Raw genomic sequence first — 25181 nt, forward strand, 5'->3', positions numbered from 1 at the left:
ACCTAAAGCTTCCCAATTCCACCCTGGCGCTTGCCATTGCCACCACCTGAGGGACACCTTCTAAGGCAACTACATGTTGTCATTCTTCCAGTTTAGCTGTATAAATGGGACTGCACCATTCTTGCTCATTGATTCAGCATGTCTTTGTGCTCCCTCCCTTCTCTCAACTCCTACAATTTCATCTGAGCCATTTCTATAAAACTCAGAAACTAGGGAGATTTTCAAGGCCTTGTACCCCAACACCTCGCAGAGCCTGGCCCAGGAGAGGTGCTCAGGAAGTGCTCATTGTAGAAGAGAAGCATCTTGCCATCTAGAGTGTGTTCATCCTTTGCTGGTCAACAGCACATCATCTCAGACTCTCCCCAGTGGCTCCACAGTGAGTCATCTGATATATAGCTCCCATCAAAAGCCTGACTGAACTATTGAGGCTCCAGACAGGAAAAATATTTACCAAGGCTTCTCCATAGTTTCTACCATAACAAAAAGGAGACGACATGAAGTTGCATCCCATTTGAGAGTTTTCAGACATAACCTAAAAAGCAGTCCCTACCCTACTACCCCACAGAATCATTACTTGAAGAGCTGACATATCATTTCACCCCTGGCTTTGTTGAGAGCCAATAAAATAACCAACAACATGTGGAATGTCTCTATATTAAAAGGAATTACTGCTGTTGTGAACATCACACATTACGATGTCTAGTGCCCCTTTTCTTTTGCTTAAGGCAAATTCATGAAGAGATGAAATGAAGCCACATGGTGTGGAATGGAGACTGTGTGCTTAGCCTAGCAGAAGCCAAGGAAGTGCCTGTTGGTGGCAGAGGTTGCTCTAGCAGCCAGGGGGAATTTCAAATAAACAGGCCATGACAATATATAATCAGAAAGGAATAGATGGCTGCAGAGCATGTGAGAGGACCACCAACCCAGACAAAGGAAGGAGGGCTTCCTGGAGAAAGTGACAGCTAAGAAAACAATGTGAAAATTGCATAGGAGTTGGTTGAAAAGGGAGAGGGGTGGAGTAAAAGTACCTGACAGAGGGAAGCGCAGGAGAAAAGGTGAGAAAAAGGGTGGCCCATTTGGGAAAAAGAAAAGCAGTTCACTATGTTTGGAATAGGCAAGATGAAAGATAATATTAAAAGTATAAACTGGGATTCTTAGAATGGTCAGAAACATTTTAAAAGGTGAATTTTTTTCCCCGAGAGCAAAGGGATGACATTGAAAATTTTCAGTAGGGGAGTTTTTTAACAAGATAGACATTCCTCTGGCAGCAATATGGACCGTGGATGGTAGGGAGGACAGAGGGGCTGCAGGGAGACCTAAGAAGACATACTTGCTGTGCTGGAACTCAGGCTACAGTGTCCTGGGTTAGGAAGGCAGCAAAGGGCATGCAGAGGAACAGATGGACCCAAAAGATATTTTAGAGATACAATTGCTATGACTTGGTGAATTCTTGAGTGAGGAACTAAGAAGAAAAAAACAATCAAGGTTGGCTTTCAGCTTGTGATACCAGGGGCCTAGACTCACTGGGCTGTGATCTGTTGTGGACAGGTCCATTGTGTGTGCTCGAGGACAGGACTTATGCCAGGCACGCTCTCCTGGGCTTCCTATACATTAGACCAAGCCAAATCCATCTCATCAGCTCTATTCCAACTTCATAGCTGCCACTGGATGGATAAAAACATAGACTTCCCTCACAGATCTATGTGAGCTTTGGCGGGGAGGAGGCAATAGAAGGCTTGCTTAGGCTTCCAAGTCTCAGTCTTGGAACTCAGCTCAGCACAGCCCTCAGACAGCTCTGCAATAGCAGCAGGGATGGACCCAGTAATAGAGGAAGGGGCTCTAGGGAGCTTGCCCAACTATTGCTAGAGCAGGATTTTGTTTCTATCCATTGCTTGTCCCTGGGGAGTTCTGATCTCCAAGCCAAGGCACACAGGAGAGAACGATGAGGTTCACACACCTACTCCACACTTCAGACTCCCATCCTTACCATCATTGTAAGGCCAGGACTGGCACATGGGGAACCCTAACACCAGTATGTTGTTAGAAGAGGCAATGCAAGGAGTAAGGAGGGGAACAAGGAAAGGGGAAAGGGAAGCAAAGACACATTCGAGGCACAGCGGCCAGGTGTCCTCAATTTCCCTACCAGATCCTAAGAAGAGGCCCCACCCAGGCACCTTTTAAGCAGAGTTCCTCTTCCAATCTCATAGTGAGTGTTCTGACTGGGCTACCCTACATGTGTCTCCACAGCAGAATTCTCGATGAATTCCCCCAGCCCCAAGAATACCTTCCTTGGATTCAATCCTAGCTCTTAAGTAAATTGGCACTGAGTCCAAATGCTTAAAAACTAGGAAGGTGGAGAGAGAAAGGGGAATGGGAGGAAGGGAGTTGACAGCTATGCCCAGGGCACTGGCTAGTTGTCCTTCTGTGACCAGAGCCCTTTGGAGTTGTATCACAGCCCTACCTGGCAATCAAGAAATCCAAATGGTTGACCTGTCCTACCTCATTCTCCTGCCAAACCTCAGGCCTTGCCTCTGTGAGTCCCAGGCACAGGATTCCTTTCCCAGAGGCTGTATATCGCTAATGTTCCATGCCTAAAACAACTGTCTCTCCCAAGGCTTGATTTTGCAACACCTATTGGTAATGATAGGAAAAGTCCAAAAGGAAAAACAAATGTCAAAACTGAAGAGCACTTGACAAAAGAGCTGGGGAAAACCCAACAGCTGAGGAGAAGCCTTCCTGAGCCACAAACATGCTCTGTTCCCTACTGCGTGGTTGTAAACTCTGCCAGACCCAGAACTTGGATTAAACTCCCACAGGTTAATAAATGCATCCTCTGCAGAGCCTGCCAGACCCCTACTCAGATCCCTCACTCTCCCACCACCAGGGTTCCTTAAGGGCTGCACTGTGTTGTTGACATTTATCTCTGGGCCACTCAGTGACATGATTATAGGAGAAACAGAGGAGGCACATTTGTAATAAATCCTAAACCAAAGAAGAGAAGTCATTTAAAAAGTTGGACTTGTTCCAGAAAGCAGCAAACAGAAGGAAATATTTGCTTGTTGGTTTAAACATCTTTACTTTGCTCTGCACTCCTTCTCACTGCAGTGAGCTGTTTGTGTCCCCTCCCCAAACTCTAATGTCCAAGTCTAACCCCCAAAAGACAGTATTTGAAGATGAGGGACTTTGAAAAGTGATTAGGGGATGAGGGTGAAGGAATTCAGTAAGAGAGGTGGTCTCTCCCTTGGCCACATGAGGGCATAATGGCGGGTCCCTCTTCACCAGACACCAAGTCTACCAGCCCCTTGATCTCAGAATTCCTGGTTCCAGAACTGTGAGAAACAAATGTGTGTTGTTTAAGCATCCAGTCCATGGTGTTTTGTTATAACAACCTGAACTAACACACTTGCCAGCTCAGCCTACAGGCCTATGAGTTGAGATTGCCTCCTTCTCCCAACTCCTGTGACTTCCCATAAGCAGCCTCTATCTGAAGGGCTCCAAGGCAACAGAATTTTGAGGCAAAGTGCAGGGGAATTTAAAAATGAAGACAACATGAAAGGAAAGGTTGCAGTGAAAGTGCTACACAGCTTCCAGGTGCCCATTAACAGGGCTGCATACCAATAGTTATCTTATCTCACCAGGAGGATATTCACTCTGAGAGAGCAAGGACCCATTCACTATCTCATTCCCTATAAAAACCTCAGTGCCCAGATCAGGGTCCATCACATAGGAGTTGCTCAGGAACTATTTGTCAAAAGAACAAGTTAATGAATCTCTTTCAGTGTCTATGGCAAGCTTCTGAGGGATTATCATACAGATTTGACAGATGAGAAAACTGAGACATTAGAAAGTCAAATAACCTATCCCCAAGAATAAAGTTCCAGACCTTGAACACAGATATGACTCCATAGACACATAGAGAAGGTTTAGATACTTGTCAATATAATCCCAGGGACTAGATCAATCAAACAGAAAGCTTGTCTCCAAAATGCTCGGAAGAGTACTTTGAGCATGCTTTGTCTATATTATAATAGGATTATATTGTATTATACTATATATATATATCCTACATTATATTTACAGTAACATGAATCACTCCCTTCTCTATTGTGCCATTACACATGAGATGTTCCATAATTATGGCATTTATTACACTTTATTATAGTTATTTTCTAGCATCTCATTAGACTGTGAAACCCATGAAGGCATCTCCAATACTTACTAAAAGCTTCACAAATATTTGTTGCAGAAATGGATGGATGAAGGAATGAATTTTGTGCAATACCTTGCATTTCAAAAATACCTCCATGTACATTATTTCATGTAATCTTCATGTAATTTGGTGAACTATTACTATTTTTTTTGAACTATTACTATTATCAACAAGTTTACAGATTCTACTTGGAAATGTAATGGTCTTTTGTGGAAAAATGCTTTGAGACACTTGAGGTAGGTGGAGCATCTTGAAGGGAGTGATGTTGACCCCAATGACAAAGAAGGGGAAGCATCTTGACCTTGGGCACAAGACAAGAGAATGAGTGAAGAGAAGAAGAACTAAAGGAAAGAGTGGGAGGACCCACTGGGAGAGGGGGACTAGGTCTAGGGGAGGCAAAGAGCCAATGAGATCCTTTTGATGGGCTGAAGGACATGTTAGGGACAGTCTAAGGCTTGCTATCATTTTGAAGTTGATTAAATTTCTGCCATGGCTATCCCTCATCTCTCTTCTTTCTGACAAAACCAAAACCAAAAGAAACACAAAAAAAAGAAGACATTTTGGTTGCTTCTACTAATCTACTGTTGCTACTCTGTAAGGGGGCTTTTTTGGAGCTCTCAGAAGGGACCTGATGTTGCATAGGGTTGATGTGGCACAGAACAGAGTCAGTGTGTCCAGAAGCTGGAACCCGGAATGCAGACATTCAGGAGAATTTTGAAGGGCTGTGGAAGGAGAGGGGAAAGCTTTAAGCCTTCTTTTCTACTATCTCACAGGCAGGGTGGCCCCAGCTTCCATCTGGGCTTACTCTATGAAGAAACTGAGGCCCAGAGGGGTTAAGTGCCTTGTCCAAAGTCACACAAGTAGCAGTTGGTAGAAATAGAATCTAATTAAATTCAGGATACTTGACCTTAAATCTCTTGTTTCCCTTGTATCTTGATGCTACTGCACAAAGATTACTGTTACCCCTTGACAGGGAGGAAGTTGGGGTTGGTGCTACTTTTGCAGAGCTCATCTTTTGGATGGCAGGAGCCAGGGCACAGGACCAGCTCCCTATCTCCCTCACCTTGGTAGACACTGTTGTAGTTTGCCTGACTATTATGGCCAGACCCTGGAGGACAGCAGGAAAATTGCAAACCCACCACTCCCTCCTTCCCTTAGGATAAGAGTTGGGCCTCTCTCAAGACCTCGAATGCTAGCTCTAACCTCACAAAGATGGGAAGAAGTGAGTGCAGAAGGACTTGGCCCTGCACTGGCCAGAGCATGGCCACTGGAGCAAACTTGGCAAGTGGAGGCCCCCATTACATCTGTCAGAGGCACTTACACACACACGGGCCTTACAAAAAGCAGTTCCCTGTGAGGGTCAGCTGCCTCAGTGCAGTAGAAAGTTTCCCCACCTACTTGTCTGCTTCTCAACACCCTAGCCCTACACCAGCCAAGGCACAAGCCATGTTCCAGGAGTGATCTAGCTACCGCAAGCCCCACCTGCATCTGCCTGGCCTAGTCATTGCCACAGTCATAACCTGGCCTGCCAGACATCAGGAGGCTGAAAGGCTAAAACTTAGGTCAGATTCCAACAGCATGTTCTGGATGCTCCTCTTGCTCCTGCTGTGCACACAGTAGGTGCAGGCTGAGCACTTTCTTTGAAAGCCTGTTGGGTGAATGAATCCATCCAGCATCCAACATAGTGTGATTTGAACAATTCTCATTCCTTCCATCCAACTCCTCTTACCTGAAATGCGACAAATACCTGAAATGCTATAAATCCTCCTCAAAACTTAAGTATTTCCTAACTGGAAAAACACTAAAAAAGATTTTTTAATCAGTTATTTATAGCTTGTAATAATTTATATTTAATCCGTATTAGGTACCTACTGTGTTACAAGTACTTTACATACATCATCTTGAATCCTCACTGCAGCCTTACAAAGTGGATACTGTAAATGTTGCTACCAGGGCTCAGAGGATGAAAGCCACACAGTTAATAAGTTGGAAGAGAGGTATTTGAACCCATGGAGCTTCTAATTCCAATGCCCATTCCAATTCCACCATATTGTCCAGCTTCTAAGGGAAATTGTTATGTGGCTGAGAAAGGAGAATCTGAAGTTGCTCTGGGCTTGCAGGGTGATGGGGCCACCACCACGGAAGCAAAAAGATGAAAAGATTCTTAACTTAAGGTCATGGACTTTCAAAGGATCTGTGGACAGAGTTCTGGGGACCATGCAGTTGGGGGACATTTTCATCTTTATTTCTACCGATCCTAACTGAAATGTATTCAATTATGAATGTGGACCATACACTGCAGGAGTATGAGCAGTTCCTATGACTTGGTATGATGTGAGACCACAGATTTTTCTTATTACTTTATAGGTATCACTGTTTTTCAAAATCTAATTTGGACTAAAATATATATTATATTTTATATTTTTTGGATTCATTGCCACTTTGAAATTACGGTAGTTATTGGATGGACTGTTAATTCTCATTATGTAATATGTTAATAAACAATGATACTATAGAAAAAAGTTGGAAATTTTCAATATTCTTAATGCTGTATTTCAATAAAATTGGCTTCTTCTATAATCTCATGTACTTTGTTTTATGCATTTGGAATCATATTCTATGCTGAGAAGTGTCTACAGGATCCAAAAAATTTTCAAAGGTTCAATGGCACAGAAAATTAAGTCCTTGTTTCAAATAGTCAAAGGTATGGTTTGCCAACCTTAACATTATACATACTCCACCCCTCCAGCCTATGTTTCATTAAATGCAGCCTTGGACCATCAATTAATTACCTGAGAGTTTTGTTTAAATGTAGGTTTCCAGGACACACATCCAAACAACAAAAGCAGACTCTTGGAATTGGAACCTAGGAATGTCAACTCCAACCTGCTCCCGGGTTGAAAGGCCCTGTGTGGTACCCCTGAGGGGATGTGGCCCTGGGGTTGCATGGCTTAGAGTGGGCTGGACCCCCTTTGCCAGGTGGGAATAGTCTGCAGGCTCTGGTCATTTCCAATAGCCTCTAAAGTTTCTCGTGAAAGAAGAAAAGCTTTTTAAAAATCACTGCTTGGGTTTTTTTTAGTGATTCTTAGTGGGCTTTTGTCCCCCACACTTTCGTGGATATATTAGTTTCTTAGGGCTGTAAAAATTATCACCAACTGAAATGGCTTAAAACAACATAAGTTTATTCTCTCACGGTTCTGGAGGTTTGAAATCAGGTTTGAAATCAAGGTGTCAGAAGGATGGGTTCCTTCTGAGGGTCCCGACAGAGAATCCATCCCATGCTTCTCTTCTTGCTTCTGGTGATTGTTGGCAATCCTTGGTATCCCTGAGCTGGTAGACATAGTGCTCCACCTTCTGCCTCCATCTTCATAGGGCATTTTCCTGCATGGGTCTCTGCGTCTGTGTGTTTTCATTACTCTCTTTTTATAAGGATACTAATCATAATGGATTTAGGATCCACCCTATTGCAATATGACCTCAACTTAATTACATTTGCAAAAGTCTTATTCACATTCACAGTTTCTGGGTGGACATGAATTTGGGGTGGGGCACTATTCGACCCAGTACAGGAGAAATTTTTTTTATACTTATGACTAATCTTTCTCCCCTCCCCAGGAGAGAGCTAATAATCTAAGACAGTGGTTCTCAAAGCATGGTGTCCAGGACCAGCTTCACCTGAGAACTTGTTAGAAATGCTAATTATCAGTCCTCCAGAATCAGAAACTCTGGGATGGGGTCCAGTTATCTGTTTCAACAAATCCCACAGAAAACTCTGATGCCTGTTCAAGTTGGGGAATCTTAGTTTTACAAGGAGGGCAGAGAGTGTGCAATAGGGGTGATCTTCCCTTTGGGTCAAATCATCCATTCATTCCAGAAACATGTAGAAGACAGTGAGCCAGCTGCTGGGGACATAGCCACGTTCAAATCACAGTCTCTATGCACAGGGAACTTAGCATGCTGATGGTGAGATCAGCACATGAGACTAGATAACCGACATGGACTAGGTTGAACCATATATTACCATCAATAACAACTTCTGACTCACAAAACTGGCTATTTCACACGGTTCATCTTTAAAAAAGCACAGGGTATTCAGATATATTATGGAAGCCTCCCAGGGGACATGCTCACATGTCCTGACTGGAGAAATCACCGAGGAGTGATTGGACAATGAAGTGAGGGAAGCATGGATACAGAAGCTCTGGGGTGTACGAGCCAGGAAGGGCTGGCGGGCTTCCACTGATCCTGTACAGTCCAGGCTCCTGCCTTTGCAAGGGGCCACTTGACCACAGTCCCTTTGGTCTCAACTAAGTAAAGCTGCATCTAGGTATAGGCACCAAGAAATCAAAACCCCTGAGCAGGTTCCAGGTGGTCTTCTGATGCCTCCTCTTAATCTGTGAGGACTGGACTGACTTCTCCATCATGCAGGTAGGCACAGTGCCCGGGCCCATCATACCTTCAAAGACCCAGAAAAATATTTTTCATTCTTTAAAGTTCAAAGGAAAAAGTATATGAACCGTTAAGATTGAATAAAATGCTTTAATTTATTTCTTACATTGGAAAAAAAATGAAATATTTAAGGCCCTAAAAAAATCCATCACACTTTTTTCACATGTTTTTATGGAGTAACCTGCCCAAAAAACCAAGAGGGTCTCAGAATTACAGAAGTCATAACGTGGCCCCACGTTATGTGAGTGATGTCCTGTAGCAATGTTTGGAGGCTATGTCCCTTGGATCGGCTGCTGAGATTTTGAAAATGCTCAGCAAAGGGCCGGAGGTCTCATGAGGTCCCCCACTCTAGAAATTTCCTAGGGTCTCCACCACCTAGGTGTGGGAGGCGTTGGGCATCTCCCAGAGTTCACAGTTTCCTCCCAACAGTGGTGCTTTGGGGCCTCCTCCGGACGAGGCTGTACACTGAGTGTCTGACACATGTCACAGGCCGCTGGATCCTCACAACACTGCTGCTCTGAGGGGCTGTATATCCCACCTCTAAAGGAGAAACAGCCTCAGAGAGGCTCAAGACGGAGGAGCTGGAATGATGACAGACTCACTGAGAAGTGGCTCTACCTCGTTTTCCTAGATATTTCCTAGAGGAGAATTGCAAGGTCATTTTTCTCCTTTTCTGCGCAAATAGCCAAGGAGGATATCTAACATAATTTACCTTTGTTTGTCTGTCTGTTTTGTTGGAAGAAAGGCTTATGGGGTGAGGTAACCTCACTGCCTGAGGGGAGGTGGCTCAACCCGAGGTGTTCTGCGTCTCCCCAGAGGTGAGGAGCCAACAGCGGTTGGAGAGCCTCTGACCGCAGAGCCCGCAGCACCGACGGCCGCGGGAGCCTCACCCAGCGGCGCGCTGGGAAAACGGGAGACCCCGACCAGGCTTGCGACGGAGGGAACTAGCAGGCTCCCTCCAAACGGCGCTTGCAGACCTTGCGCAAGGATTTCTGCACAGGGACCCATCACTAGAGAGTTGCCCTCGATCTTGCTGAATTACCTAATTCCCGAGGAAGAGAGGAAAAACCCTCACCGCCACCCCTCTGAAAAAAAGGCCTAACTAAGAATGCGTTTCCCAGCAGTCCTGGCAGGTGCAGAACCGAGCCAGACTCGCTCGCTCCAGAAAAAAATAAAGGAAACGTGAGCCTGGGATCCCTGGGTGGCGCAGCGGTTTAGCGCCGCCTTCGGTCCGGGGCGTGATCCTGGGGTCCCAGGATCGAGTCCCGCGTCGGGCTCCCTGCGTGGAGCCTGCTTCTCCCTCTGCCTGTGTCTCTGCCTCTCTCTCTCTCTCTCTCTCTCTCTCTCTCTCTCTCTCTCTCTCTGTCTCTCATGAATAAATAAAATCTTTAAGAAAAGAAAACGTGAGCCCGCTCACACCCAAGCGTCTTGGAGCCACCACGCAGGTGGCAGCTGGCGGGCCCGGTCCCCGCCCAGAGGAGCAGCCCCGCTCCGGGCCCGGGAGCCGCCGCAGCGCGCAGCTGGCCGAGGGGCGGCGACTGCCCCGGCTGCGCCCCGAGATGCTCACAGTAACTGCCCCCCGCGCCCCGCGCCCCGCGCCCCGGCCCCCGCCCCGCCCCGAGCGCTCGGATCCGGCTGGCGGTGACTCACCTCCGCTACTGCGGCGGGCGGCGGAGCTCGGGCCGCGCTTGAAAGGCGCAGCCGGCTAATCGCCCGGGATCGCTGCGGCCCCGCGGCCCGGCTGACTTCATGCCTGGGCGGCAGAAACGCGATAAAACTCCCAAGTTGGTCCTTAGGTTTTTCAGAGTCAGATTGCTCAGCCGTGATCTCACGGCCCAGCAGCCCCGCCGGTGGCCCCGCGCCAGGCTCGGAAATGCGCCCCTCGCGGGGCTGGGGCGACGGGCCCCGAGCCCCGGCAGGTCACTGAACCCCAGCCTCATTTCCTCCTTTGTCCCAAGAAGAAAATCTCCCGTCTCCCGCACGGGATGTGATTAGGGGATGCGCGGCCGATGGTCGTGAAGGCAACAACCTGCCCCTTACACCCGCCAGCAGTGGCCGTCTTCCCAGTCTCTTCATCTGCCTGCAAGTTCATCAAAGTTTACCTTCCAGGGCACATGTGAAGATCAAATGCAAACATGGAACGAACGACGAGGAACAAAGTGGCCAGTAGCACCCACTCCTCCACGAAGAAGTCACCGTCTCTTTCTTTGTATCTCAATTTAATTCAACAATTATTGTGTCAACTTCGAATTAGAAACATCAAAAAGGAGGATTTTAGGTCTCTGCCCCCAAAAGCGGGATAAGAAACTTATCCCAGAAACATCTAGGCCCCTTTAAGTCACCTCACCAAAAAATGGCCTTGAACTAGCTAGAAACCACAGTTCATGCCTTTCCTGGATACCAAGACCTCTCCACAATTTCTGCACGTTACTGACTTTTTTTTTTCTTTTTTTTTTTTTTTTTTTTTTTTATGATAGTCACACACAGAGAGAGAGAGAGAGGCAGAGGGAGAAGCAGGCTCCATGCACCGGGAGCCCAACGTGGGATTCGATCCCGGGTCTCCAGGATCGCGCCCTGGGCCAAAGGCAGGCGCCAAACCGCTGCGCCACCCAGGGATCCCCTGACAGAGGAGTTCTTCATGCTACTTTGGCCCACCCACTCCTGGGTCACCTGGGATGCCATGGATCCATGAGCAAGCACCTTCTCTGGTTCCACAGAAATGCCTCTTGCCTCTAGAATGTCATCTTTACTAATGATCTGGAAAACTCCAGGGAGAGGAAACACCCCTGCTACAAAACCAGTCATCTCCTGATGTTATATCAGGTGTCCCACCCACCTCAGCCTTCCTGAGCTCAGCGTCTGCTGCTGAAGAGAAGGTACCAAGGCACATTCTCAACAAACATGGGCTTTACCCAATAGGAATTCTCGTGTCAGAATCTTAGCAGGCAATACCCAGAGTCACTGGAGTGTGGGTACACCAGTCTGCTAACAGGCACCTGGGTAGGAATAGGAACGGTACCCACTCTAGATTCCTTGGGACCACTTAGCTTAAGAAAAGGAAATGTCGGGAAGCCTGAGTTCTTCAGAGGTTGGGCATCTGCCTTTAGCTCAGGGCATAATCCCGGGGTCCTGGGATTGAGTCCTAAATCAAGCTCCCCACAGGGAGCCTGCTTCTCCCTCTGCCTGTGTCTCTGCCTCTCTCTGTGTGTCTCATGAATAAATAAATAAAATCTTTAAAAAAAAGAAAAAAAGGAAAGGAAATGTCTACAGGGTAGAGCCTGGATCTAAGGTTTGCAACTACATTTAGAATTGGGGTCTCAGCAACAATTTAGAGTTCCCTGGTCTTGTTTTGTTCCATGAACATTTATTTCCATAGAGACCTATACTGGAGGGGTTCAAGGACAAACGAACCCCTGACCTGACACCATCCTAATTTCATCTCCACATATGGTACCATCAGCAACACCTCATTTTGACATCCCTTCTCTGAGAGAGAATCCTAAAAAAGACAAGAGAACCGCATGCTCCTCGCTGTCCATGAAAGCAGCATTCCTACAGTGTGAGTAGAAGCAGTGCACACCTGACAGGCATTCCTCAGGAAGCCCTCTCCAGAACAGTCTCTATGCAGAGGAGCATGTGGAGACCTGACTACAGTTGTTGGGGGGGGGGGGGAGGGAAGCACCAAAAAAGGTTCATTTAGGGAGGTTGATTCTCAACTGGAAAATTCTTAGCCTTTTGGCAAAGCTACATAAATTGATTGCAAATGCCCCATTCAAAAAAAAAAAAATCTGTGGAAAACCAATACATATTTCTATCCCCAAAATGCTGCTTCAGCTACCCTGTCAGGTCACATTGGACCAAATAAAGAGAAAAAAAAAAAAATACAGCATCTTTGAAAAGAAAGCTGAGAAGGTGAAGGAGGCCTGGGAAAAAAGGGCCGAGGTAGGAAGAGAAAACTGGGGAAAATTGGAAGTGACAAAACTTTCCAGAGAAAGAGATGAAGATAACAGAAGCCGAGGCAAGGGCCAGCATGATGGCCAATGAGGCAGCCAGGCTAAAGCGCAAGGAATAGACACCGGGTCCCCTTCTGGAGGGAGGACATGCCTATAGAGAGCTAGGGGGCTGCTCCAGGGATTCAAGATAAATCTGGAGACGTTAAGAGCCAGTGGGGGAGACTGAGGTATGGGGGACTCTGTGTCGGGGAACGCCCCGCAAGAGGATGTCTGGAAATGTGGTGACCAGATGCACAGGAGCCCGCCAAATCCCCACCAGGAGAGGGGAAGCTGAATGTCCGCCTCGGGGGCCAGGCTTTTGCCTCATCTTTGAGTGTAACTTGTACTCAGAGCTGGGTCATCCCACTCCCTTTGAGGAGGGGGCTTTATCCAACTGCTCCTCTGGCCAGTGAGGTTTAAGCCATGGGCCATCTGGAAGGCCAGTCAGAGCAGATCCACTGGCAATCTAGAATAAAATCGAAGACCAAGAGAAGGAGACTGTGCTGGCCTAGTGGACAAGTGGACACCAGAGCTCTTTGCCTGGCACAACCTGACCCTGGGCAGCTGAGACAACCAGATCAGCTCTAGCACTCACCTGGTGGGCCCTTTCTGGCCTGGCCTGGCCTGGCAGGGCGGAACATCCAGGTGAAAAGTTGTAGGGCCAGCCCCTGAGGTAGGAGAAAGATGGCTGGGTCTACAGATTGTCCCGTGCAGGTGACACGGGGTTGCCCCCTAGCTGTCCTCGCTAGCCGCTAGCCCTGTGCCCGCCCACAGGTGCCCGCCGACAGGTTACACCACCCTCCGTAGACCCCGCCCTCTCCTGTGTTTTGGGGAGACGAGAAGGAGTCATCTCCTTGAGCTGCCTGCCAGGTGAATGCTTTGTAAACTGTAACTTTGTCATTAGTATCATTTATTTGTTAACTCTTTCATTCCCATAGGAGTGGAGGGTGCTTCATCCTCACTGACGACCACTGCTTCCACGTGGGAAAGATCCCACCTCACTCCTGATTTTCTCTCTGTCTCCTCCTTCCCCGGCCCCTAGGGGAGAAAGTGATATTTTTATTCTGGTGAGTTTGGTAAGAACAGTCAGGCACGGGCTGCCCACCCAGCCCCTTTCTTCTCTCCTTCTCTAGGAGGGAGCCGTCTGCAGGGAGCCCTGCCCTCAGTATAGGACCTTCTCCAGGGCAGGTCCAGAGCTGCAACGACTCGGGAGGGAAGTCTTTTTAGGCTGAAGGCTCAATAGCAAAAAATCTGCCAGTCCACACTTTCTACTTGGAGTAACAAAAGTGGTGCTGAAGCTCAAACCCCAGCAGCCAAGTATTTTGTTTTACTTCTTTTTTTTTTTTAAACTTTATTTTTCTTTATTTATTTATGATAGTCACACAGAGAGAGAGAGAGAGAGAGAGAGGCAGAGACACAGGCAGAGGGAGAAGCAGGCTCCATGCACCGGGAGCCCGACATGGGACTCGATCCCGGGTCTCCAGGATCGCGCCCTGGGCCAAAGGCAGGTGCCAAACCGCTGCGCCACCCAGGGATCCCTGTTTTACTTCTTAATCAGTTCATAACTAGTGAGAAAGAGACGCTAATGCTGGGGTACCCCTCCCGCCCCAATAATTATGAATAACTACTTGCCTACCCAACACTGAGATCCATCTTTGCAAGTTCAATGACACAGTTCAGAGGGAGAACTGAATTCAAATTCTCAGACTGATTTCTTCCCTTGAATCCCAGCAGCATCCCCATCAACATTCCAGATACTCAATGCCCCTGTGATTTCCAACAGAAATTTACAGTTTCATTATATAAAAGGCAAAAATCGGGCTCCTTGCCCATTTACCCTTCTCAACCCATTCACACACACACCCGCACCGGGAGCCAAGGTTAGCAGTTTTCATTACCATTGCTTGCTTTTTTATTTAGATCATCCGTCCCTGCTGAATTCCAGATCCTTATCCAGGTCCTGGTGCAGGAAAGTACTTCTTTTATGTGGTTTTTCTTTATGGGTTTCTAGGGCTGAGCTACCTTTGGTAAACTAAGAGCGTCTTTGGCTCCCTGGTGATCACGAGGGTTCCCTTTGTGTAGGCTGGCTCTTGTTTGGGAATGGTGATTGCAAGCAGAGAGATGCTGAGATTAGGGGGGCCAGAGCATTCCAGCTCAATAAATCAATCCCCTTTTAATTGTGTCCCTGTCAGTCAACATTCTTCCAGAGACTGGAGGGCAAGGAGCTTGTTAGCAGAGCGATTCCTCACCGCCCTTTGTGTGCTGATCTGATTGTCAGTCAGATTAAGCCACAGCTAGGAGAGGCAGTTGCAGGGGCTACTGTGCCTGGTCCTGTCACAAGAAAGAAGCCAAATGGAACATGGGTATTCTTGGCTCCGATTGGGAGCTTCTGAAAAAGTTCAAACTGGGTTTTAATCTCTGCGCAAACAACTGGATCCTAACTCCAGTTGGTGAAACTGCCAGCTCACGGTTGTGTATTCCAAATACATTTATATTAAAAATTGTTAAATCATTGGCTGCACTTTCCAAGTAACCTCCAAAGGTTATTAGACAATAAAGCTTCTATTTGGCAATTATTCTTATCTTTCCTCATGTGAGAGGTGTTCCTGCCTCTCTTGTTCTTCGAGCTATCAATAGGTTCACACCCATGAGATAAATGAAAAGCTTAGGCTTGTTATTAGGATTCACCAGATTATTCACAACAGCTAAAAATTTCAGGATACTGGACACTATTTGGTCTTTTGTTTTGCTTTTCAGATTTTAAGGTGCATGAGAATCACGTGAGAGTCTTGTGAAAATATAGATTCTTACTCAGGAGGTCTAGGGAAGACTCCAATGGTCTGCTTTTTTAACAAGCTCCCAGATGATGGTGATCCCACTGGTTCATGGACTAGACATTGAGTATTAAGGATCTAGACTTCATTCATACACTTGTCTGGAAAATGTTCAAAATCTTTAACATTATCTCTTCAGTCAGGGCTCTGTAGTCTTGCAGACTTGGACAAGATATTTAAAAACTTGATGATGAGCCCACTTTCCTTGTCTGGATCTCAGAGATTGTGCTTAAAAGTACTTAGAATTGTTCCTAGCCCAGAGTAGGCATTTAAATAAGTGGTACCATCTATCAACATCAGCATCTATGTGAGGACTGGGCAAACTCTGGCCCACAGCCAAATCTGTCCTGCCACCAGTTTTTAGAAATTGTTTTATCAGAACACAGCCACACTCATGCATGCATTACCAGACGATCTGTGACTGCTTGTGCCCAACAATAGAAATTTTGAGAAGTTGCAACAGAGACTGTATGGAATACAAAGCCCAACATATTTACTACGGGGCCCTTCACAGGGGAGATCAAGTTCTGATCTATCTCATTTACTCAACAATAAGAATGTACTGAGCACCTATCGTATACCAGGTAGCAGGCTGCACCCTTCATAAAAAGCTTCTTTCCCTGAAAAATCCCCTCATGGGATAAATATTGAATTAATTCCTGTGATAGCTCACACACTCTTAAGTCCAATCCCTCATCTTTGAAATCAAGATCATGACAGCAGCTCCTTCAGAGTGCTTGCAGTGTGAACTTACTGAGTTAATGTATGTTAAATTCTTAGAACAACGCCCAGAACGTGCTAAGGGTTCAATAAATATTAGCCATTATTAGCATTATGAGATAACCAACTTCTGTTTTCTGTGCGTGCACATACACACATAAAGGGAGCCTTCAAAAGGCATTGTCTCACAGTTAATAAGTGACAGAGCCAAGATTCAAAATTAGTTGTCTGACACCAGGACCCACAAAACAACCCTATACTGCAAATATCAGCAAGTTGATGGGCTTGCAATGAACATCTGAGGTATTCTTGCAAATGGCATGTACTACTCCAGTGCCAAGTATCAACCATCACACTCCATGAGTCAGCAAAAATTTTCCAGGCCTTTGGTTTGCCGGTAGCAGATGAATCAATCACACAGTTCTTTCGACATCTGCTCCTAGTAAAACAAACCAGAAAACTAAAGGTAGAGGATGGCCAAAGCTATTCAGTAGACTATGTGGCCCAAGGTGAGAAGCACAGACTTTGGGTTCTGATCCTAGTTGATGAACATACCTTTACCTCAAGCCTGGGCCTTACCTTGTGAACACAACTTAATGGCAGCTGTGCGGGTTATATATAAGGTTTTATGATGACAAGCTTCAAAGTCAAAGAGAATGGGATCGAAACCTCAGGCAAGTTCTCTCTTAGGATCCCAGTTCTTCTTCTGTACAATGAACTCCATGGCAGTGCCAACTTTGTAGAGTCATTGTGAGGATTAATTGACATAAGGGACATCACATGTGTCTTAGGGACAATACGACCATGTAAGCCCACAATAAGTGCCATTTATTATGATTTTCATGATCCCAGCACAGCCTTAGCCCTGTGGTAGGCCAGCACCAAATATTATCTCAATTCCCCTCTAATTTCCCTGTTGGAAACCTGGCTGGAGACATAGACAAGTTCTTCCATTTTGAATCAAGCCTTTAAATCTTTTTTTAAGCCTTTAAATCTTTTTAATGTATTTTTCCTTTAAGTTTGATTTTATGGCAAGAGAAAGTAGGTTTCCTCTAAGGGCCAATAAATTAAAAATATGTTGTTGCATGTAACACAAATGCTTGACTCACCTCTTCCCCCATTGACTTACTGACGTGAGCTAGGATTGAGAGGTAGGAATGAGGTCTCAGAGGATCTCTGGGGCTCCAGGAGGAAGTACCTCTCTTGCACTAAATGTAATGAGAATCCCTTTAGGATTAAAAGTAGGAGAGAGGTGTGGCCTGATTTTGCCTTTAGAACAATCATTTTGGTTATATGCAGAGAACGGGCTGGAAGGGGTCCTTTGGAAGAAGGAAGACCACTGGGGAGCCTCCTACAGCTTCAGGGGAAGGAGTTGGTGGTGTGGACAAGAGTGGAGTGAGAGTCATGGCAACAGAGAAGCAGACAGATTCAGGGTATATCTTACAAGTCAGCTTTAATTTTTTAAACAAGAAGTTTTCTTAAACAATAAGATACTTGACTTGAAGGGGAAAACTATCTAGGATTCATTTCTTTTAGAGTAATTTATCCCCACTTAGAGACAGATCACCCTACATGTAACAGCAGTGTACAAGAAAGTTATAAGATGGTCTCTGGTCTTACAGTGATAAGTGAAAAACATTAAAATTCTCCAGTTGAACAAGGTATGCAAGGATTTTCATGTTGTTCTTTTTGTTAAACCAGGAGAACAAAACAACTTACTGGAATCTAAAGAGCTGAATGAGCATGCCATTAATGGAGAGAGGGGGTATTCTCACAGAATCAGCATTTTCCCTCAGCCCATCTCCATTTGATGTCAGTCAAAACATACCATTGGCCCTCTAGTTTTTTTTAAATGCAATATATTTGTGCACAGACACAGTTACTTTATGTCCAATAAAGGAAAGGGGAAGGGCAAAACAAAAGAATGGAAAAATTAAAGAGAGAACGAGACTCTTTCAGTGGCAGGATTCCTAATGTTTGCACCATTTCACCATTTCATCATGACTTTGATCTGGCCCATTACAAGATCTGTTAGCTCTAATCTTGACCTGAGTCAAGAGCATTAAAAAAAAAGAAGAAGAAGACTGGCTTTCAATACTCAAGCATTGAAAATCACTGAACTGGCTTTCACTTCAAGCAGAAGTGGCCTACAATGAAAAGTACCTCTGAAGATATTTGTAGACACCAATGCACTCAAAATGCTTGGGTGCCACCAATGATGGGTGCTGATCAAGTCTCCAGGTTGTGTCTCCATTCTGGAAAGTTCCCATCTCTACAGACAGCATGATGAAGTAGAAAGAGCATGGGGGTGGCACCCATAGGGGCCTGTATTTTCACCTGAGAGCTCCTCACTTGTCAACTGAGGATCATGGTCCAGCTGCCTCTTCTCATCAGCATCAGTTACCACTACCTATGGGCCCAGCCCTGGCATTTCTGTCACCACACCTGTCCTTCAAATACACAGAGCCCTCTGGTTCTTGATTCTCCTGCATTTTCTCCGACAGCCCTTCCTGTCTTCACTTCCTTCCTGACCAGCACACACTCCATGGTCCACTACTTCAATTCTCTTGGCAATTTCAGTTTTCCTGCCCAGAAAGGCTAGCTTTGTCAGCAAACTCCAGCCCTAAGGCAGTCCAACTACTCACCTTTTCCATTGGGGCTCATTGATTCACTTATCCTTGCACTAAAATTTTGCTCAATGCCCAAAGTATTCAGTCATCATATAAAGTAATAGTTTGTTCTGTTTTTGTTTTTGTTTTTGTTTTTTTAAACATTTTTATTTATTTATGATAGTCACAGAGAGAGAGAGGCAGAGACATAGGCAGAGGGAGAAGCATGCTCCATGCACCGAGAGCCCCACGTGGGATTCGATCCGGGGTCTCCAGGATCGCGCCCTGGGCCAAAGGCAGGCGCCAAACCGCTGCACCACCCAGGGATCCCTGTTCTGTTTTTGAAATCCATGATCATCTGCTCTTGAGGACCTCATGGCTGAGCCATAAAATGCTAAGTTTGTTGAAAAAAGTAAGCACAGGACACTTTGGATGCATGGAGAAGAGTATCCTAACTCAGTCTGGAGTAAAACGAGATTAGGAAAAGCTGTTGGAGGAGATATCTCAGATGAGTCAAAGAATAGTGAAAAGGAAGTAGACAGATAAAGTGGAGGGGGTGACATTCCAGGCAGAGTAGATAGCCTAAGCAAAGGCTGGGAAGTGAGAACAGCATAGCAGGTGTGGGATGTGAAAAAGCAAGTCCATGTTGCTGAAGCGTAAAGTCCATGGCATGGAAGGGTGATAATATTTCCAAACAAAAACTCAGGATATATGGCCCCACTGAAGTGTAATGTTGCAAATCAGGAATGTCTCAGAAAATGCCAGGGATGATGTCACCAATATACTAGGTAGTTAGGGTACAATCTACTGCTTCTTCTATATACTCCTGTCCCTACACACCCTTTGACTCTTTGCTCAAAACCACCAGAAAACAAAACTCACCATGCAAGATTTTTAGAGACCCTCTCATGTTTACCCAAGTAGTATTTATAACCATGAAAAATAAAAAATAATCTCATCATCCAACAATAGGAGAGTGGTTAAATCAATTGTGGTGCATTCAAATACACTATGCCATCATATTAGACTTTATTTAACAATAATAATACGAGGGATCCCTGGGTGGCGCAGCGGTTTGGCGCCTGCCTTTGGCCCAGGGCGCGATCCTGGAGACCCAGGATCGAATCCCACGTCGGGCTCCCGGTGCATGGAGCCTGCTTCTCCCTCTGCCTGTGTCTCAGCCTCTCTCCTCTCTCTGTGTGACTATCATAAATAAATAAAAATTAAAAAAAAAAACAATAATAATACGAGAAAATCTTTCAACCTAAAATAATTTTAGGTAAAGCAAGAGTGATTTCTATTTCTTTAAAAAATAAGTCTTCATATATCTGGTAATGCAATATGGCATCATCATAGAACAAATAAATAGAAATAGTTTCTCTATTGTTTCTGGTCCTATTCCAATACATAGACTGATTGATATATCCCCAATGCAAATTTATCCAGCCTGCCTAAAACTCTGCAGTCTAAATACCTTTATCACAGAGCCCAAAGGCCAATATCATCAGGCCCCTTTTCAACTCTTGCTCCTACTTGCCATCTCTCATCTTCAAGCCTTTGCACATTCCATTCCTTTTCCTGAAATACTCTTCTCTACCTCCTTTGCCTGCTTGACTAGTTCTGCCCATCCTTCAAGATGCAATTTAGATGTTACTGACTGTAGGTAGCCCTCCTGACCACCACCACATCCAATACCCCTCCTGTGTCCTCCCATCAGACCCTGTGCTTTCCGCAAAGCACTTTTCACATTGTATAGTTGTTGTTGGCTTACTAATTTCTATGCTCCACTGGAACGTAAACAGCATGGTGGCCAAAACCATGTCTGCCTTGCACATAAGAAAAAGGTCTGTATTAGTTATCTATTTCTGTGGTTCAAATTACCCCAAAGTGTGGTAGCCTAAAACAACATTTATCATCTCACACATTTTCTGAGCATTAGGAAACCAGGAGTATGTTAACTGTACAATTCTAACTCGGAGTCTTTCCTAAGGTTATAATCCAGATGTTGGTGTGGACTGCTGTCATCTGAAGGCTTGACCAGGGCTGGAGGATCCACTTCCAAGACGGTTCATTCACATAGCTGTTGACAGAAGGCCTCAGATTTTCCACATGCATGTCTTCATTAGGTTGCTTGAGTCTTCATGACAAGGCAGCTAGCTTCCCCTGGGAGAGCAAATTAAGAGAAAAAGCAGGGACATAACAGAGAATTCACATCTGCTTCAATCCTCATTTTACATATAAGAAAACACAGAGAAGTCAGGTAATGTGTCTGGGATCAGAGGCAAGATTTGAACCAGGCAGCCTGGCTCCAGAACTCTTGCTCTTAATCATTATGCCATACTGGCTCTCTAGGCAAATTAGTACATATTTGCTGGATCAAAGAAACTGTCTGCCAGGAGCCCTGTAATATATGCTTCCCTACATTAGTTCATTTGGTTTCATTCTTACTATGTATCAAGCACTGTGCCAGACAATTCAGGAGACATTTCAGTCATGAACACATCACCTCTAAGAAAAGTCCCAAGATTCCAGAGCATCCATAGCTCAGAAGGAGGAGAGTAACTGAAGTCCTTTTGTCTCAGAAAGCTGTTCTCATTATTTAACTCTATGGAAAGGGCCAGGTTTCTCAAGGAAGATCATCTGAGCGAAGCTACCTCAGGCCAGCTGCCCAGCATCACCACTGCTGACTAAGGCAGCCTGCTTACCCCTTACCACCTCCACCCCAGGAGATGAGGCTGGAACCTGGGTGTACAGGGTGAGGCTGACAGCTGCAGTTTGGACCTGATGATTTCACTGAAGAACCATTCTACAGCTGCTTTCCCCAGGCCATAAGAAATCTTGGAGTGAGACTGCCCAGCAGTGAAATCACCACCATGGTGCCACACACAATGGCACCCTTATAGGATGTAGCTTGTGATCTCATGGGTACAGAAATGCTAAGCCAGAATTAGCATGCTGGCTAGCCCAGCCCAGCCCCACTCAGGTGCACCCAATACAGCCTTCAATGCCCATGAGCTGGTATTAATATTCTCTTCTAAGCCCAAGCTTGGAATGAACTAAAAGAAACCAAAAATATTCTCTGTAGAATTTTTCAACGTTCTCCTTGGGTTTAATAACACAAGAGAACTTGAATGTTCATCCACTGAATTACTATTTGCCATACTTTGAATAAAAGGGTTACTCATATTCTAATGCACCATACATGCTAAGGGACAATTATTTATTCCTTCATAAAAGATTTCCTCCACCTTATACAGTAAAGATTTAGACACAAATGGTGCAGCAAGATGACATGAATTATGTCAGTGTGAAAGAAGAGGAATCAAGATTAAAACATTACATTGAGCCAGGAATGAGGCAAATTCAGAAATTACATAATGTGAAATCCTTTACACTTGATATGGATGGTTATACTTAGGCTCTGATATTTCTAGCAGCCAAAGGGAAAAAGGAAACCTAATCAAATATACAAACCACAGTGTTCAAAACATTTTTTACCAGTATATTTTACTTCAGTAGATTGTTTTTGTTTACAAATAATAATGTTCATGAGATTAAAACCAGCCAGTTGCTCAAGAAAAACAAAGCTACCAGAAATAAATTCATTCCCAGATTTATCATAAAGAAAATATTAAATGAGGTAGTAAATAATATTCTTATGGAAAATCTTTTGGTGCAGGCCAACAGTATTACTCTAAAAATCAGGGATTGGCAAACTATAATCTGTGAGCCAAACCTAGCCCTCAGCCTGGTTTTGTAAAATAAAGTTTTATTGGAACACAGCTGTGCTAATGGTTAGGATATTGTCTATAGCTGCTTCTGAACTACCAAGGCAGAGTTTAACAGTTGTAACAGATTTTACAAAGCCAACACACCCTAAGGTGACCCCATGCCCCATGAGTTATAACCTTGTATAATACCTTCTCCTTGAATCTGGGGGGAGCCCATGGTTTGTTTCTGATCAGAGATTATGGCAAAGGTGCTGGGACATCACTCCCTCAACTACATTTTAAGACTATTTTAGCAGAGTGGGAGATTCTCCTACCAGCCTTGAAGAGGCAAGTTGCAACGATGTGAGCTGCCTATGAAGAGGGCCACATGGCAGGGTACTACAGGTGGTCTTGGGACCTGAGGCCTCAGTCCTATGGCTACAAAGAACTTATTTCTGCCAACAACCATGTGAACTAGTTTCCAAGTTGAGATTCCAGATGAGGATGCAGCCCACTCACAGACTTGACTATAGCTTTATGAGAACAGAAGATCCAGCTACGTCATGCCCTGCTCAACTGGCGGGATGGTAAATGCATGTTGTCTAAAGCTGCTAAGTTTGTGATAAACTGTTCCTCAGCATAAAAAAATTAATATATGATAGAGCTCACACAATCTGAAATATGTATCTTCTGGCCCTTTACAGGAGCATTTTGCTAATCCTTACACTAAAGCACAATTCCGGGGGGGGGGGGGGAAGGAAATTATCTACTGTAAAGTGTATGGAGTTTTCAAAACACATATATTGAGAGAAGTGTCTAGAAGCCCTACATGGGGCTGGCATCACCAGAGTCCTTGAAATTGACACATGGTACCACTTAGCAGGGCCCAGGAAGGCAACCAAATCAAGTAGAGCTCTTTGGTGGCAAGCAACAGAAGTTGGCTGTGGCTAGAATATACAGGAAAGGGGTTTATCTGAAGTTTATCAGACAATTCACAGAATCAAAGGAAACACTGGTGATTTGTTCTCAGAAAAGGGCAGGCGCCAGTATAGTTGTTGGGGTCTAAGCAGCAAAAATGGCTCAGAGCCTCAGCAGGCCTCTGCTACTGGCATTAGTGCACCCCAACTGTTAAGTTTTTTACATCACTGAGTTCAAAGTTCAAAGTTCCGGGAGACAGAGGATCTGATCTGAGTGGCTGGGGAGGGGCAGGCACTTTGATTTAACTCACTTTGACTGCACAACGGCAGGGAGGGATGATTCCCCTGCTGGGACTCAGAATGCTCAAACTAGAAATGGGGGAGAGGATGTTGAACAGCCAGAGGTGGCCACAGCTCCTGCCTGGCTTCCAGTACCTTCCAGTACCTCCCTGGTACCCACCCTGCCACCTGTGCATCTCCTGGGAAAGTCCTCACCACCTCTGTCCCTCACAATGACGTCCACCTGCCTGGAGTATAAGCTGCATGGGGCAGAAATGATGCTTGCTTTGTTCCCCATGATAACAGCAGTGCCTAGCAGGTGCCCAGCACATAGTGGGTGCTCAAAAGAGGTGGCAAGTGGATGAACGAAGAAATGAATGAATGAATGTCCAGATGCACTAATCTCTGAGCCACTCCATAAAATCCCTACCTGGAAAGATCTATATCATTCCTCCACTCCCTTCCCTCCCCTCTGCAAGAAATGAGAAGTGCCTTGCTTGCCTCTCTTCATTAGCTGTTTCTCAGCAGACCCCCCTCTCCCAAGCTGCAGAGTTGTCCAGCAGACCCACTCTTTCCACAACTAGCCTCTGGTAAGTGCTCTCAGGAAAATAAAATTCCATGGTACAGACATTGCCGTGTTGTTCTCCTCCCTGTAAAGCAGTTTGTGAAATGCTAGAACACTGTTGCAATCATTTTTGCTGCCTCAAATATTGGATGATGGCTTGAACTAGGGGATGGGAGGATGGATGAAGAGAGAATTGCTGCTACAAGGAGCTACTTTGGGCACTAGGTGCTTCTTAATCCTCCAGAAGGTCAGGAATCTTAAGCTGGCTAACACTGAACAGAGATAGCCTTGCTCAGTGAGAAACCAGGCCTCAGATAGAGGCACGGAAAGCATTGCCAAACTCTACTCCATGATTCCGTCATTCTTGCACGCATTCATTCATCGTACATTCATTTAACGCTTAGTATCTGCTCTGCAGAATTCTAAAGTGCTGGCAAACAACAGTGAAGCAGCTACTTATGGTCTTTGCTCACGGAGCTACAAGTCCACGGCAAGTACACACCAGCAGCCACTTACAGCTTCAGGAGCACAGGAGCAAGGAATTTGGCTGGACTCGGGACCCCAGGGAAAGCTTCCTGGTAGATGCGACACCAAAGCTTAGACCTAGAGGAAGAGAGTCTGAGTAAGCACAGACACTCCATATTCACAATAAACTAATGCAGGATAGGATTTCGACGGCCAACACACAGGCCTCGCACGCTGCCACTCCCCTTTCCTGCACCTGGGGCACACTCGGTACAGCAATCACAGCGCTCTGCCACCGAGCCAAGACCTGGCCTCAGAATCCTTTTTAACACAGAACTCCACCCAGGCAACCCCTACCAATCACTCAGAAATGGCACAGGAGAGCCAACCCCTAGGAGCCTTCTCTTGCTGTAGGGGAGAGAGGGCTGGAA

The 25181-nt window shown here is 45.5% G+C and overlaps 1 long non-coding RNA gene across 1 annotated transcript in view; it reads right to left on the reverse strand.

Moving 5' to 3' along the window:
• LOC144323866 (uncharacterized) overlaps positions 1 to 11088 on the reverse strand; it is a 144545-nt gene extending 133457 nt beyond the window's left edge. The window contains exon 1 of the long non-coding RNA XR_013389225.1: positions 10310 to 11088. This is a non-coding gene — a long non-coding RNA (uncharacterized LOC144323866). The remainder of the gene's footprint in view (positions 1 to 10309) is intronic.
• Positions 11089 to 25181: the final 14093 nt, after the last annotated feature.

This window comes from Canis aureus, chromosome 11 (genome assembly GCF_053574225.1).
Source record: "Canis aureus isolate CA01 chromosome 11, VMU_Caureus_v.1.0, whole genome shotgun sequence".
Lineage (NCBI taxonomy): Eukaryota > Metazoa > Chordata > Mammalia > Carnivora > Canidae > Canis > Canis aureus.